The 16,153-nt window shown below is 41.3% G+C and overlaps 1 protein-coding gene across 8 annotated transcripts in view; it reads left to right on the top strand.

Annotated features, from left to right (window-relative positions):
* The window catches only part of LOC112978767 (semaphorin-4D), a 104,281-nt gene that overhangs the window by 42,134 nt on the left and 45,994 nt on the right, over positions 1-16,153 (top strand). For all 8 annotated transcript variants that reach the window (XM_064501418.1, XM_064501417.1, XM_064501416.1 and 5 more), the window contains exon 2: positions 3,461-3,552. The gene's annotated coding sequence lies outside the window, so the exon portion shown is untranslated. The remainder of the gene's footprint in view (positions 1-3,460; positions 3,553-16,153) is intronic.

The following is a 16,153-nucleotide window of genomic DNA, read 5'->3' as shown; positions in this document are numbered from 1 at the left end:
GTGAGTGGACCCACTCTAAATATAATTCTGGCCCTGGTTAGAAAGTACCTGCCAATATCTATACCACAACTTTATCAATTATCCTGGTGCAACTTTATCAAGTTGGAAGGTCTGTATCAAGGCTTTAGGTGGAAGCCCTCCTCCCCACTCCAGCTTAGTGGTGTATCTGGTGTTTTCCCACACACATTGGATTGGTTTGGCGGTATTCTTCATAGCTCATTTTTCTGCTCCTTCTCCTTGTTCCTGATAGGAGCAGCAGTGCTGGCTAAGCAGACAGAGAGGAGCCCAGTGAGCAGCTCCATTTAGGATCCGAGTTGTATCCCATTTTTACCCTTTCTTTGAAGAAGAACTGAACGCTGTGTAACTACTGTTGCGTAGCACGTAGATGGGTTTTAGCCATGTTTTACCAAAAATAGTCTTGTTCTACTCCAGTCCCTGCACGTCCACTGGACAGGAACTTTGTCATGTATTTGTCTGTTATTCTTTTTGATGTTTTGCAAACATCTCATAACAAAGACTGTTAAGCCACTCAGACATCTGGGCTGAATCACATTTAACCAGCTTATGTGAGCAAATGTTTCTACCCATTCACACAGTGAAATGTTAGCTATAAAGTCTGGGACGTTCTGCCACAGAGATGAACAGCTTAATGTGGTTATCGTTAAATAAATTCACTCAGCTTATTCTGACTCTGCCTTTTTCCCATGAATGCAGAAGTGATTACCATGTTGCAGACTGGGGTGGCTTTTTTGGTTGTTTAAACCTATGGAAATATTTAACTTTTGCACTTGCTCTTTTTAGCTTTTTGCCAAATATAAAACCTTTAAAAGTAAAAGAAAAGGAAAAAAGGAAAAACGGTTTGCATGCATACCACAAGTCAGGCAAGAGTGGGCCAATACCTGACTCACAGGCCTGCAGATTTGCCTTATCCTCCCTCTGCTGGGGATCCATCTTCTGTGTGTCCCATCAGCGCTGGTCTGGAGCAAGGAGTACATCTGAAAACATCTTCTGCTAGTGCTGATGATGTTTTTCTCTCTGCCTAATTCAGTGATTGTGATTGCCCCCTTTTATCTTGTTCCTCCCTCTCGCTATCTCTTGTGCTGCTGCTGCTTCTGCCCTTGAAGTAGATCTGAATGCTAATGTGACTGTAGGATGTCCTGAATCAAAGTTTATTTGCAGTCTTCATGCTCCCTGAAACAGTGTTGCACTGAATGAGCTTGTGAATGTGATTTCTCCCGCAGGCTCGAGATCCCTACGTCCTGCCCCACATTGGGAGCGAAGCAGGGCCACTTCCTTGGCAACAGCACGGAGCTGCACTGCATTTTGTGAAACTGAGCTTGCCTGGTTTTGGTACTAGCTAGTAGGCTTAGTTTTTAGATACCGTGTTAGTGAAGAAAAGCTCTGAATTCTTAATTTCATGCTTTGCTTTGAATAAATGAAGTGGCATTGTCTGTAGGATGCTGGAACTTGATCTTTTGTAGGGGAACTTGGGGATGGAGGTGACAGACCTTGCCTTCATGGGAAGGAATTGAGGAAGAGTGGTGTTGGTGGAGCTTGTGGATCCCCCGCCACAGGAGCAGTGGGGATCCTGTGAACCCAGGCTGGGGATACGTTCTTTTCCTTCCTTCCTCCCAACACTCTTTGTCCCCATGGAGAACATGGAAAATAAAATCACTTGAAGATTGAACTGTTTTTCTTTTCCTGTGGCCTTTCCTGCATGGAGCATAACTTGCCCAAGTAAGCCATGCTTATCCTGTACTTGCATTGCAGGGACCTCTTTGGCACTGAATGCAAATGCTGCTCATCAGCAAGGAGTTAATTACTCTCCAGGCAGAAAATGGAGGTAGTTTTACACAAGCTACCTCAAATCTCTGTAGTAGGGCAGCAGCCACTGTGTGGGTTGAGAGTCTGAACTGACATCCATGCGCTGTGCCCTAGATGCTGTCTAAACCGCAAGAGTTGGCCAATACCTGACTCGCAGGCCTGCAGATTTGCCTTATCCTCCCTCTGCTGGGGATCCATCTTCTGTGGTCTCCAGGCTATAATCTTCGTGGCAAGAGTTTTGTAAAAGTGTCATCCGTATTAAGCTAGCAGAATTTCATCTTTGGGACTCTCGAACAGTTTATGCAAAATGGGGTTTAAAAATGACGTATTCATAAATTCTCTATGCATGGTTACTCTGTATTTGCCGTATCAATTCAGCAAGCTGACAGAAGCAGCAACCCAGTGCTCTTTTGCTGCACCCGGAGCTATAGAGAGCTTTTCGTTCTTGAAGCAAGGTCTGTGTTCTGGTCATTTCGTTTAGGCTGTTGCAGTAATACTTCAAAGTGTTCACTTCCTCTGCCTGCGAGGGTCACTTTAAGATCTTGCAATCTTATTTGTGTCAGTTTCAAAGCTATTTGGGGAAATTGCTTTGAATTTGAGGATTTTTATTTTATGAGCCTCTCCTGAGAAAGATGCTCCAACCCTAGTTTTTGGCCTGTCTTTGCCTTGCATTTACCCAGGCAGTGAGGGTGGTCCAAAAGATTGTATGATCTTTCAGTGTGTTTTTGTTTGTTTTTTGCTTTTTTAAGTTGTGCATGTTTGTCCGCTGATGGCAGCGGGTGGCCCAGAATAGGCTGTGTGGTTAGCTGACGGCGGGAGAGTGGTTCTTGTTACTTGTCAGCCACAAAAATGTTATCACCCATCCGTGAGTCAAAACTGTGAAACAGGACCCTGCGTAGCGGTGGGAGCGAATCTCTCACCTGGCGTTGGGCAGCGTGCGAGTGAGGGGAAGGGGATGGAGCGGTGCCCGTGCTCCCACCTGCGTCTCTCATTTACCAGCAACGTGCGGAGAAGTGTTTATTTACGGCAGGGTGTAGGTCTGTCGGCTGCGCTTTGGCCGCAGCCGCTCGGGGAGCAGATAGCCGGTCACTTTAGCTGCTCCTGTTAGTAATGGATATTACACGGATTAATTGAGAAGAAAGTAAATGATACCCACTCTTGTAAAGTGGTGGCAGAATTTGATCTTGCTGCTATGGTGATATTTTTATATGTGGTACAGTGTTATTCGGCTTGATCTCTGGATGTAAGCTGTTCAAGGCCAAGTACAATGAGGCTGTGAAAACAGACAGTCTTTCCAGCCTCCCTGTATCCATATGCATAAGTCCATAATCTCCACACTGGCAGCATTTTCTAACCTTGTTGGTAAATATTGGAAATACAGTGTCAGAGCCCTGTAGCAAGCCTGGGTTTTCCCGTGCAGCTGAAAGAGCTCTGCAGTGGTTGAGGAGCCACTGCCAGCGTGGAATTTGGAATTACTTGTGCTAGAAATTGCTTCAGATCTTTGAAAAAAATTATTTGACAAATTACAAAAATATTGTGGTGTTCTAAGCTAAAAGTGGGGCAAACTGTGTAGTTTTTGATAACTCCAGCTATCTTTTTCCTGTTCACTGAAAGGTGCAAATTTTAATTTTTACAGGCAACAGAAATATCCGTGTTACAGTGCTGCAGTTCTCAACAGTGCACTCGCCTTCTTTCTCCTGGAGCTGCTCAAGCCTTTAAGCCTTCCTGGTATGTAAAGTTTTTGATTGCTCTTGGGTTCTATTAACACAGGAATTGTCTTGCTTTCGTCATCAAACTTCTCCTGGCTTCCAGAGCCTGACTTCTGCCAGGAGCTGTCGCGCACCGCGGGAGCTGACGGTGCTGTCGGCTGAGGAGCCGTTTCCCCAGGCATGGTAGACTTCTCCTGGTTTTGTGGTGGTTTTGTCCCTCGGAGGCAGAGTGGTTTTGTGCTTTCTCCCAAGCGGGGAACTGACAACTGCACTGGTGTATATCAGGGAAAGTTAATTCTAACATATGTCTGAGAGAGCTGGAGATGTACCTAAAACATTGGGAAAGAAGTGCTTTTGAGAAGTCCTGGGTCTGGGATGAAAAGACCTGTGACCCACAGAGAGGTCGGATGGAGTTGTTAGCCAGCAGTTCGTCTTTGGCAGAACCTGAGCCCATCGTGTTTGGGGCATGTGTTCTTAGAAACGCCCTGGCTTTCCTATGGAAGCCCCCTGTGAAACCTCACTGCTGTGACAGCGAGGACTCCCACAGGAAATCCTGCAAAAAAGCCCTATAGTAGGGTAAGTGAAGCAACCACATCCTGAGAGACGTTATGAGACATAGGAAAGCTTTGGTTTCATATGTATCAGTAGTGGTATGGTGAAAATATATCAACAAGATGAAGCCTCTCATGTATGTCAAAGCGGCGATAAAATAAACTTAATTGGTTAGCTTTCCTCTGCTACATATCATTATCTTGCAGAAGTTTAATTAAAAACAATATTTGTAAATGTTAACAGCTGAAGTCCTCCTTTCAGGCTAACAGAAAATGTGTACGCAAAGACCTTATTCCTGCTGAAGAGTGATGTCAGCTCCTATCATCAGAGACAACCTGCAGAGTGACAGTGCTTTGCTAGAAGTCCTGGGGGGGGTCAGCTGTAGTGCAGTTGCATGACCGCTGGCTGTCGCTTAAACATTGGATGTGCCACCAGTCTTTCAAAGCATGTTAGCATTTAAAAAAATTTCATGTATTTTGATAGTTTTAAAGTGCCATTGCTCAAAAGAGCTAACTGTAAAATGTGTGATACCCCCATATGAGAAAGACAGAGAAGCTGTTTGAGCATAGATACTTGATACCTATATCTCTTCTGCAGGATTAGCTGTTCCTTTTGGGCCTCATCAAAGGGAATAATTCAAGTTTTAGGTCAGTAAGGAGTAGACTATGCTGTGCCTGGAGGTATGCAGAATCGGCCGACCTTGCCACTAGACTTCTCAGACTATTGCAGACAAGCTGTAATGCAGTTTTTTGTGTGTCACTGCAAGATGAATCTGTTGTTAAGGCTGGTAATCATCTTTGTGTAGTAAAAATACATTTGCAGCCTTTAAGAGCAAGGAAGCTTAAATGAAGTTTGCCATTTAAAATCTTATCTTAGTAAGCAAAGAACATTAGCAAACAGTTGGACAGGGAACAAAAATATTAACAAAAATAACAAACTGTAGAAGACCAGTAGCAAAACAGCTAATAAATAATTGTTAATCTGGAATAGTGGTGTTGAGCTTGTGCTCTATATACCTCCGGGTACCATGGATGTCATCTAAGAGATCTGCAAAAGCTACTTAAGAAAAGCAAGTTGATCTGTAGTAGACTTCAGTTCTCTATGCTGGGGTCTGCCCCTCCTCTAGGAAATTTTAAGATTAGTGTTTTTGAACTTTAAAAAAATTTTTTTTTTTTAGACTTCTGTAAGGCTATAATCAACAGTTTGCTGAAAAGAAGGCTAATGTGAGAAGTTCACCTGTTCATAAATAAATAAGATGACCTACCTAAGCTCATGCTTTAATATTCAGCCAGTGTTTTCATTTGATGTTATGTACTCTTGCTGTAGTATAAAGTATAATTCCAGTTAGATGGAGAAAAATGTTGGAGGAAGAATGGAGGGAGAGTGAAAAGGAAAGTAGTATTTAGTAAGAATCATTGATTTGCCTCCAGTTGGAAATCTGTCCTTATTCTAGAAAAAATGATGAAACTGTTTCAGCAAATCAGCTGCGTAACCGCTGAAACTTAGATTTATGAAATGAATATGTCCACAGAGGCCCTTCAGCTAAAAACTTCAATTAATACAGAATGACCATTTTGAGATAAATGGCCCATTTACTTTACAAAGTGTAAGGGGCCAAAGGTTTGTTCCTTGATATAGTAAGGGCGCTTTAGAAAGGTATTTTGAAATGCGGAATTATGATTGTAGTATATACAATTACAATATACTCTTGAGGTTTTTTCCTTCAGCTGTTTTGGGGGCATGCAACAGAAAACCACCTAGCTGTGTGCAGGATGTTTTCCTTTTCTTTTTGTATCTTTTGATGGTGTGATTCCTGTAGCTGTTGAAAACAGTACACTGTAAAAGGTTACATAGAAACAGGTAACAACTTGAGTATCTCTAAAGTATCTGTTTTCACACTTGCAAAAAATTAATTGCTACTGAATTCTCTGGCAAATCTGTCTAGATGGTGATTCAATTTTGCATATGACTGAGCATAACCTAATTTTTCCATCTTGACATTTGAAACATGAAAGTTGTGAGGGGTTTGGGGAGGGGGCGGGCTCAGATTTGAGATAAGATATGGATGGCTACTGTTGCATTTTGAGGTCAGCTTCCCCTAAAAAAGACTTTGTGTTTCATTGTAGAGCTGTAAACCTTTAAGGACGCACATAAATTTTGTCTTGCCTTTGATTAATGCTTTCATATAACTTCACAGTTCTGCTTTTTGTAATAAAACTTTGTTAGTGTTCAAGGGCTAGAAACTTGCCGTAATTATCTGTTTTGTCAATAAACTTTGAGACAGAACCTCTGTAGTATGTGACTCTCATGTCTATCTTCCCTTTCATAATGTCCTTAATGATGGCACAAACAGATCCTTAAAAGTTAATTGTCAAGTGTAATAATGACTCTCTGCACTGTTTCATTTGGCATAAGAAAAAGCTCATTTTAGGCTTGGCAGGAGTTAAAATCCCAGTAATGCTCATGAGAATGTTCTGCAAGCAAAGCTCCTATTAATCCTGTTGCTGACATGCTCGCACATAATTTGATGTGAAATCTGAAGTATTTATACTGAAAGGTCTGCACCTGTGTTTTTGAACATACAGAAAGAGGTAATATAGGTAAAAAACTGCTATCCAGTTATTAGCTAAAGGTCAAAGTGACCTTTGCATTATTAATGTCAGCACAAGGCTTATTCTGAGGCAGGAGTAGATTTGGTTGATAAGTTACAACCTAATAGAGTGGATGTAGTAGCACGTGATAAATCACAGTATTTTTGTGAGTTCTCCCAAGGCTGAAGTTAGTTGTTCAAACTCCGACTGAGTCATTGCTAACCAAGTTGCTGCTAACCAAATCCTGCAATGAAACACCTGTGTTTAACAAGTTTCCATTCTGCACAAACTTTTTTTGTAGCTGCTGGTATGTATCACTGCTTTGAATATCCTATGGAAGTGTGCAGTGTCCCTAGCCAGTTAGTTTAAAGAATAGTTAAGGTTAGTGAGCAGCAGCGTAATTATCTAACCATAGTTAGGAAAATCTGTGTTCATGCTATCTGTGAAAAGCACTAGCAGCTTTTTCCTTCTCAGCTTCTTCCAAGAGTAAGCTTGGTTATGTTTCGGCGTCGAAAAATGGCCAGTATTGCTTTAGAGGTTTTAGTGTGAAAAATACGGAACGTTTCCCAGAGCTAAAGTTACCTTAAACATAACAAAAAATACCAAACCTTTTAAAGTGCTTATCACCGAAGCTCTTTGCTTTAGGTGATTTTGTTATGAGGCAACGATGATTTCCCTAAAGCTATTTTACTGCATTCTGGTGCCTGCCAAAAAAAAAATGTGGGTTGCAATCTGCTATTGGGGACTAATGTCCTGTCAAGATCTCAGGTTTTTAAAATGACCTTTGCAGTGTGATCTGATTTCTGCCCCTAAACCTCCTATGTCCTGATTTGTGTGGGGCTGGTTGGGGCATGCAGTCGTCCTACCATATGTGCACTTGCCAGAGGAGGCCGAATATCGTGAACATAAAAGTAAAGGTAAAAGTAACACCCTCGTGGCTGGAGTTTAGCTGACAAGAAGGAACTGTAGTTTGTTACTCATCCTTGACAGAATAAAGCGAATTGTTTTTACAATGATACCACAGTAGGAAAAGGGCAGTGTTTACAGTTGGAGACGCAGCCCTGCCCCTCAGGTAGCTTTCTAACTATTTTTCCTTTTGAAGATCACTTCCAGCAGGCAGTGCTGCAGAGAGCTGCTGGGACGCCTCAGAGAGGGCAGCTCCTGCGGTACGTGGGTCATGGGCCTGATGCTGCACAACCCGAAACCTTCAGCACTTTCTTCTGCAGGCCAGGAGCCCTGAACTCCTGCTTGTTTTTTCGTGCTTGAGCTCTGAGGTGAGATGGGAGGGCTTGGAGTAGGTGAAGCACTTCCCACTCCATTTTTTCCAAGGAAGGCTCAGACGTGCTGTCTCCTAAAGCTGCTCTTTGCGTGCATTTAATCTGATCTAAGCCAGCACCGCTGCTGAAAGAGGCATTGTGGGTGGATTTAAACTAACTTGCTGCCTTCCCAGAGCTGTTTTTCACCTACAGGAGCTCTGCAGCCTGCTTCCCCCCCATGTTTGCACTGTGGCATGAGCCTGGGCTGGGAGGTGAGGGAGGCCGGGGCCAGGGGACGGGCGAAGGTCCTGCGGCAATGGCTTGGCAGGACTGCTTCTCCAGTACCCAGCTTCTGGCTTCATTCGGCGGGACATATGCCTGGAGCTCTGGCCAGAGCTCCTTGCGACTGTAAGGAGGAAGAGCAGTCATCCTCATTTCCTCCAGTCCTGTCTTGGGAGCAGGGGATAGTTTTTAAGCCGCTCACCTTGCCAGATTGCTGAATCTGTGTGTGTCTTAAAACTAAGATGTTCATGTATCTTCTTACTGGTCTACAGGTGCTATCTAGGCTTGAACGTGGTATTCACAAGTGGATGAGGATATGGACAGAGGTGCGGATGACAGGCTATACCTACAGACGGTTTTGGGGAACCTGCCATTTGCTAGTGTTCTTGCAGGAAAATTTTTAAACTGTCTGGTCTATTACCAAGTACTGAAGTAGTGAAATACCTAAAAGTGGAATACTGTAGGAAAAAGAGCAAAAGAGCAATGGCTTTGGGATAGGCTGGGTCTGAGAACCAAATGTGTCTAGTCAGGGTGATGTCAATGCAGGAGAAATCGTGTTGCTGCTTGAGGCTCTTGATCCTGTATCTGAAGATAAGATTTGAAACCTTACGTCCAAGGGCCAGATATCAAAGAATGGAAGGGAAGGTAAAAATAAGACATTTCTGCATCTTTTCCATTAATATGGGAATGAACAGACTAGTGGGAAAATACCAGTTATTATCAGTTGTCTTTTGTTAATTGTTTTGTTAATCTTTTGAGGCAGATTCCCAGTGGAAACAAACTCAGAAACTCCACTGGCTTTAATGTGGGTGAGTTCCCTGTGCAGCTGCAGTCCTGTGGCTGGTCGATGGCGAACAAGGACCTGAAGCCCCTCTCCTGTGGGTAACTCTTGCAAACCCTCTGCTTCCTCTACGCAAAGGGGAGCATTGAAGCTGGTTGCAGAAAAGGGAGTTTACTAAGCAGAAGGCGTGCTGCACGGGAACACTGGCTTCCACACGTATTTGTGAAAGAGAGAATCAACAGCCTTTGAGAGAGACTCGGTAGTTGTAATATAAATAAAATTTAATTTAACAAAACAGAGCTGGCATTTCAAAGGAGGGCTTTCCCGTACCTCCTTCAACATATGTGCATGCCTGATGTAGAAAAAAATTGTACAGCATTTCTTGTTTAGCCAGCATGACTCATATCAAATGCAGAGTTAGCTGTGTGTAGTGGGCAGGAGCAGCTGAATGGAACGGCGTTTGAAACAGCATTGGGAGCTGCTTAATGCTCTCTTCACATCTAAAACTGAAAATTCAAATTATTATTGCAAATTAATTTATGTCACAGTTCTTTTGTATCAAATGAAATTATGAATGCAATCCAGTAGAGTTCAGGAATGTGTGAGTTTTCAAAAATCCTGTGGTCCTTCCTGGTTGTTTTAAACAAGCATATTTTTAACACAGTATGATGTCTCAGCCTGACCAGTCTAATGACATTCTTGTTAGAGATACAACTTTGTGCAGCTGGACATGAGACAGAGGAAAATGGGTTTAAAAGTTGTGTGTGTTATAGTGAAAAGTAATACGTGATCAATGAGATGGGAATATCCAGAAGCACAGTAAATTGTACCTGTCTTCATAAGTCAGAGATGTCCTTACATAACTCGTAAAGCTTGAGGAAATCCTCTTTTATAGCTTTTTGGTTTTGTGCACATGAAAACTTTTGTTTTGTTTTCACAAAAATGGGGTAAATTCCACCTGTGAGTTTTAATCATTTTTTTCATAGTAAATACTGCTGCAAGGTTCAACTTCTGAATTTCATATAGCCCCACACAGAAAAGTTTTGTTTTTGTTATTTTTCCCCTGCTTTGAATAACTTGGTTCAAGTTCCCTGCTTCAGTAACCCAGCGCAGCTCCCTTGGGGAAGCTGTGCTGTCTTATACAACCAGGGCAAGTGACTCCTTGAAGTTGCCCATATTTTTGGTGCAGAATCCTCTTTGGGACAGACGGGTACATCCTGGGATGTACCAAAGCTTTTCTTTAGTAAGCGGTAAAAAGCTTTGCTGTGCTGATTGGAGAAATCCCATGTTTATCTCGCGTACCGAGATAAAAATTACTCCTCCTTTTCTTCCTTCTCCACCTACTGCTAATTCACTTTCAAGAAAAACAAGGCAGTGATTCAGTTTTCGGACATGTTTGAAGAACTCTCTCTGCCTTTTTGCCTCCTCGACGTAGCTTCTCCTGGGCAACGCATGCTGTTCTCGGTGGATATGGGTATGTATAAGGTTATCGGGAGGGTGTTTTGAACAGGCAGACTGGCTTAGGCTGTTTTGGTACTGAAAACCTCTCGCTCTTTGGAGAAGGTGGCTTGTGTATTTGCCTCCTGTGAGAGCCAAAAAACTTTAAGGTCAGTTGCTGGCATAACTTGCTATACTGTTTTGCAAGCCTCGAACCTGTCACTGAAGGATAGGGTTTTTTTACCTCATCGTGATGATAAAATACTCTGTTGCTTATGCATTATAGAATCACTTGCATGTCTTTTCATTCTCTTCAGTTTTGGAAGATATCCATACGTTTGTCAAGGCAAGATGGGGGGGAAAAGGTCAAGACAGAGTTGAAAAATGTTAAATATGGAACCATTGTGGAGGAACGTCTGGGTGTTTTGCAATCTTAATGTTCAGATGAGTGTCTTGAAGTGAATATAATTAAACTGTCACCTATGAACAGTGGTAAGTGCATGCTGTGCAAGGAGCCAAAGGAAGTCAAAAAAGGAATGCTAGAGCAGTAAATATTTGAAAATGGACAAAAGGAGATGTGATCAAAGCTATTAAAAATTTAGATGGTACATTACAGCATGCTGTTTTAGCTTTTCTGGGTTCCTGGGTCATAGTGCATATGGAAATAAATGACACTCATTCACTTCTCTTTTTAATATTATGAAGCATTTCCACATAATTGGCAGCTGATAGTCTTTTGGATAAGACCTGTGAAGCAGAGCTTGTAGTGCAGCCTTCCTTTCCCTCCCACCCCTCCACCCCACGCTCTGAGTTTCTTGTAATGCAGCTTGTTCACTGTGTAGAAGCATTAACCAAAACTCTAAGCAGTGTTTAAACTTTTCTGATCTTCTTTCATTGAATACTTAAAGTAAGAATTGGAGGCTCTTCTGTTTCTCCTTGTTCAGATTTTAGCACCAGCAAAACATTGTCTGGATTGCTTTTTCTTTTTTGCTTTTTCTTTTTTGCTTTTTCTTTTTTGCTTTTTCTTTTTTGCTTTTTCTTTTTTGCTTTTTCTTTTTTGCTTTTTCTTTTTTGCTTTTTCTTTTTTGCTTTTTCTTTTTTGCTTTTTCTTTTTTGCTTTTTCTTTTTTGCTCCTGAGAAAGGAAGAAGGAGACCTTGTAGATTAATAAGAGATGGTGCATACATGGTGAGAGAGGAGGTGATTGTCTCCTCTGTATTGACCCTATTGAGGTAAAAATGTGTTGAATATGGGGATACTCCCAATGATCTCTGCTCTTTTAAGAGTACCTTGTTTATTGACCGCATAAAATATTCTGATAGTTCATCTGAAAGAGCTTCTGCTTCCCTAATGTATCTGTACACACAAATTTTACATGTTTATAAAGCAGTGGTTTAAAAAGTTGACTCTGAAGCTGTATTTGCTACTTTCTTTGTGCAGTTGTTTCCTCCTTTCTTCTCTCTAGCGCTCTGTGGCTCTTCATCTTACATTTTATAGTTCTGGTGCCCTTTATTTTTATTGGCATTTGATTTAGAAATTTAAATTTAGAAATTTAGTACATTTTTAATTAACGTGTTGTTAAAATAGTTACTCTTGCGTTGATCTTTATATAATATAATTGCAGGAAAGTTGAAGAAAGGATTTGACTTTATTTCCTAGAAGCTTAGGGATACATACACAGTATGACACATGCTCCAGCCTGGTGGTGTGGAAGTTGGGTTGCTTAAATACAGTTTCTCTTAATACCCTTAAAAGTGGGGGAACCTCATTTTCAGATGGCAGTAATAGCTGACCCAACCTACCTATTCGTAGTTTGTCACTTAAATGCTGGAGGGATTGATATCACAGCTGGACTCCTCCTCTCCACGGTAGCCTCTTTGAGGATGCTTGTAAGGTTTGGGAAGTGTCAGGGTGACCAGGAATTTGAAAGCTGAAGATCCCAGTCTTATTTGGGCTAGATTAAAATGATTGCTTGAGATGCAAGATATTTTACTTTGTTAGTACAAAACTTGGACTACCATAGGGCTCTTCTGCAATTTAAAACTAATTCATGTAAAGTCAGAAAAGCACAAGGCAAGTGAATCTCTCTTTTAATGTGGTCTTTTGAAAAAATGGTGGGGGGTTGTTAGGCCAGGAAATGGTTGTTTGAAATAAAATGTGTTTGTGAAAAGGAAAGTTTCACAAGTGGGAATGGGAGGGGAAAACATTTTTGGCTTTGCTCTGTAAATCTTGTAGTGTGTTTGTTACTCAACAGTCTTTTCTTGCCCCTGCGATCCCTCCTTGCACTAGTGATTAGTAGGTATCATCAAGGTGACCAGTCCCATGAACGGGCCAGAACTACAGAAATTGCTACAGTAACCAACAATTGTTTTGAAATGTCAAATGCCCAATTACTAAAATAAAGTGCTGATAATAGGTATTACAGTTTTTAAATTTTGTAGCCACAAGCTACCTTTTCCTAAATTGCTTTCTGTTAGAACTCAAAAACCATACAGACTATTCGCAAGAACATCTTTAGCGTGTAGTCTGTGGAGAACGCTGTGTGGGTTTAGTTATTCATAGTTATTTATTCTTAACCCATGGCTTCTGTATGCATGTTTAAAATAGTCTTTCTGAGAAAACTAGCCTGCACATAGGTTATGGCTGACTGGAAGTAAAAGTAGCAAATGCATCTCTGATCTGGAAATTGTGTTTTGGTAAGATGGGTGGATGATGTTGTACTAGTGCTAACATTTCCAAACTTAAAATCTGCCTCTGTTACCCCAGAATCTATTGAATTTTCTGAGTGTATTTTAAATGTACTTATGAGCTAACTTCCTTCTATATTTCCTTTTTCCCTTTTTTTTTTTTCCTATTTAGACTCTCTAGGACTTATTTGCAGCAAGTATATGCTTGAATAAGGAGTTAAAGAAATGCTTCAGATGATAATTGATACAAAGAATGAAGTAGTGCAGTCGTTGTTGCTTTAATGCAGGTACTCCTTGACAGGCAGAAGTACTTGTAATAGGTTAATCTGTTGTGGTGTTGGACAGGTTAGAAGAAAATTCTAAAATAAATAAATATATATATGTACACATATATATGTGAAAGACTGCTGCTCTTTTATGTAAAGTTTCCTTAAGGTGACTATCATGTTATTCTCCATAATATATTCCAGGCTGTCTTTCATTTATAATCCAGTAGGTGTTTTCTTTAATCTTTGAGGACTTAGTCACAGTTGTCAAAATAATGAGCTTTTCATGGTGTAACTTTTTTGTTGTTCATTGGCCTTCCCCCCACCAAAGTTCAAGTAGTTATTTCCAGAAGAAACAGTTTTTTTTCCCCAGGTTTACACTGAAACAGGATTTTTACTCTCTCTTAAGACCTGACAGCGTTTCGGGTTTTTAGGCAGTTCTCGCAACGCCGGTTTTAAAGGCTCGCCTGAGAGGTTTAGGTCAAACAGGAGGACCTGGAGGGTGCCTGAGAACTCTCAGTATTTACATGAACATTAATTTCACGTTCGAGCCCTGCTTCCCTACTGTGTGCAGTGGCGACATAGCTTCTGGCAAGCTGTGACTCGTTATTTTACTTGTCTGGGAGGACTATTGCCGCTGCCCGGACAGGCAGCCAACAGAGGCGTGAGCGAAGGAGAAGCATCTACCTGTGCTGCGCACTGACCTTCGCCTGTGCTCTGCTGTCCTCCGACCAGGCTCTCAATCTGTGGGCTTCCATGTCAAAAAACAACGCTACTTAGTTGGGAGGCAGTTTCGCCCTTCGCAAGAGGAAGTCCCAAAGAGAAAAGAAACGCTCTTAGGAGACAAGTTTTTGAGCTCAGCTGCAGCTCCTGCATCTTTTATGGCTTCATTCTGTCGTAATGAAACTCTTGCCAGGCTTTTCTGCTGCCGTTTCATTTCTTGGTGTTAGTAGGTTTCCACGTACTCACGCTTGCACTTCTGTGATCTGAATGGCTCTATCTAGCCCTTGTATCCTGGGCTAAGGAAGACACTGCGATAGGCCATATTTAGGAGCTGCTGAAATCTGCTGGTCAGTTAATTTTCTGCAAAGCTTGCTGTCAGCTTGCTTGAGCAGTTTGACACCTGCTGCCTAACTATTTATTTAATGTGAGTGCTTTATTGTAATGAAAGTGCTTGTACAATTCACAGACTATTAGAAGACATCGCCCAGTAGAGGCGAAAGAGATTTTCTTCCTTTTTTTCTTCCTTTTAATGTACCTGCAGTTAAGCTGGATGTTTAAAAGAATGTTTATTCTGTAGCAGTGAGCAGTAAAGAAGCAATCTAGGATCTGAAAATTCCAGTTAATAATATCACAGTAGCAAGCACGGGCCTATTGTGTCAAGGAGCAATATTTACGGATTTTAACTTTCCACCTAAATATTAAGTAGCTACAGCCATAGAGATGCCACAGTGTGAGCTAGTTTATGGAGAGCTTCCTATTTGCAGAATGAGTCACTGTTTGCCTGTTCTGTTTTCTCAAGCAAAATGAAAGGCAGACAATTGTTTCTTCAGCAAAAATAAACTGCTTATGACCTTCCAGTGCTTGTGAAAAATATCCAGTATGTAATAATATAGACTGACAGCAGATTTCCATGGGGTATCAAGTCCAGAAAGTGGTGTGGGAAAGTCTTAGAGATTCCTCTCTCTTCAACCCCCAAAATGTTGAATTGTGGAGAGAAAAAGTTTTTCTGTAGCAAAAGTAGGGTTTGATGGGCTTATTTAATACCTACTAACTTGCTGACAGTCGCAAAATGGGCTGTATTGAAGAGCAGGGCAGAGAGAATAGCCTGAAAAGACTCTGTACAGCCTCTCTCTTGCCTTGGAGACCCGAAATATTGAGCTCAGTTTCTCATAATTGTGTCTCTGGTCTGGGTGTTTTGGGGCCTTCTATCATGTCAGCCTTTCACTCTGACCCCCTGGATCAGGAATTAACCCTTCGGATGTAGAATGGAAATTTTCAGATGCGTTCTCTTCCCATTTAAATCTATGAGAACTCTCTTACTGTTGACTTCAGTGAAATTTGAGATTTAGACTGAGATTTGAGTGTAGATTTGATCTACGGTGACTTGCATTAAAAGTACTACCCTACAAGTAGTCCACATCCTTCTAAAATCAATGGGGTGAGCATTAGAAGCTATTTCATGCTACATACAAATTGATATAACTTGTATTATAAATCTGCATTATTAAAAGTATATTGCCTAAAATGATGTTACAATAAATGCTTCATCTGCCCGGTCATGATTGCTTCAGAGTGGCCCACCATTGCCTTTGATTATACCAAAGATAAATACGTAAATAGGCTAGGTTTTATCATAAGTATCCAGACATTCTTGTTCCAGCTTATGCGTAGTACAACCAGTTAGTCGCTTAGAGAATTTTGGCATTACTTTATATAGATTTGATAAGCTAGTTGTTCGTGGGATTGGCCAGTGTCTAAACTGTCTGAACGTTTGCCTGTTCAGTACCCAGAGTAAAGAGAGTCCCAAATCCTTACCAAGATGTACTACTAACACAAACACTAAATAATTCTGTAGTGAGCAGTTACAGGCCAACTTGGCAGAGAGGGAACAAATCAAATTTGAAAAGGGCTGGTGTGTGTGCCTTTTCCCAGGACTACTTAATAGTTTTTCATATTAAGTGCAATGTCAGAATCTTGACTCGTTTGATACAAATATATCGGCTCTGGTTTCTGTCAGAAGCAGTCACTCAACTGAGTAAGCCAAACT

Source organism: Dromaius novaehollandiae, chromosome Z, assembly GCF_036370855.1.
Source record: "Dromaius novaehollandiae isolate bDroNov1 chromosome Z, bDroNov1.hap1, whole genome shotgun sequence".
NCBI lineage: Eukaryota > Metazoa > Chordata > Aves > Casuariiformes > Dromaiidae > Dromaius > Dromaius novaehollandiae.
Note: the sequence above shows the minus strand (reverse complement) of the source record. Positions and strands in the feature narration are given on the sequence as shown.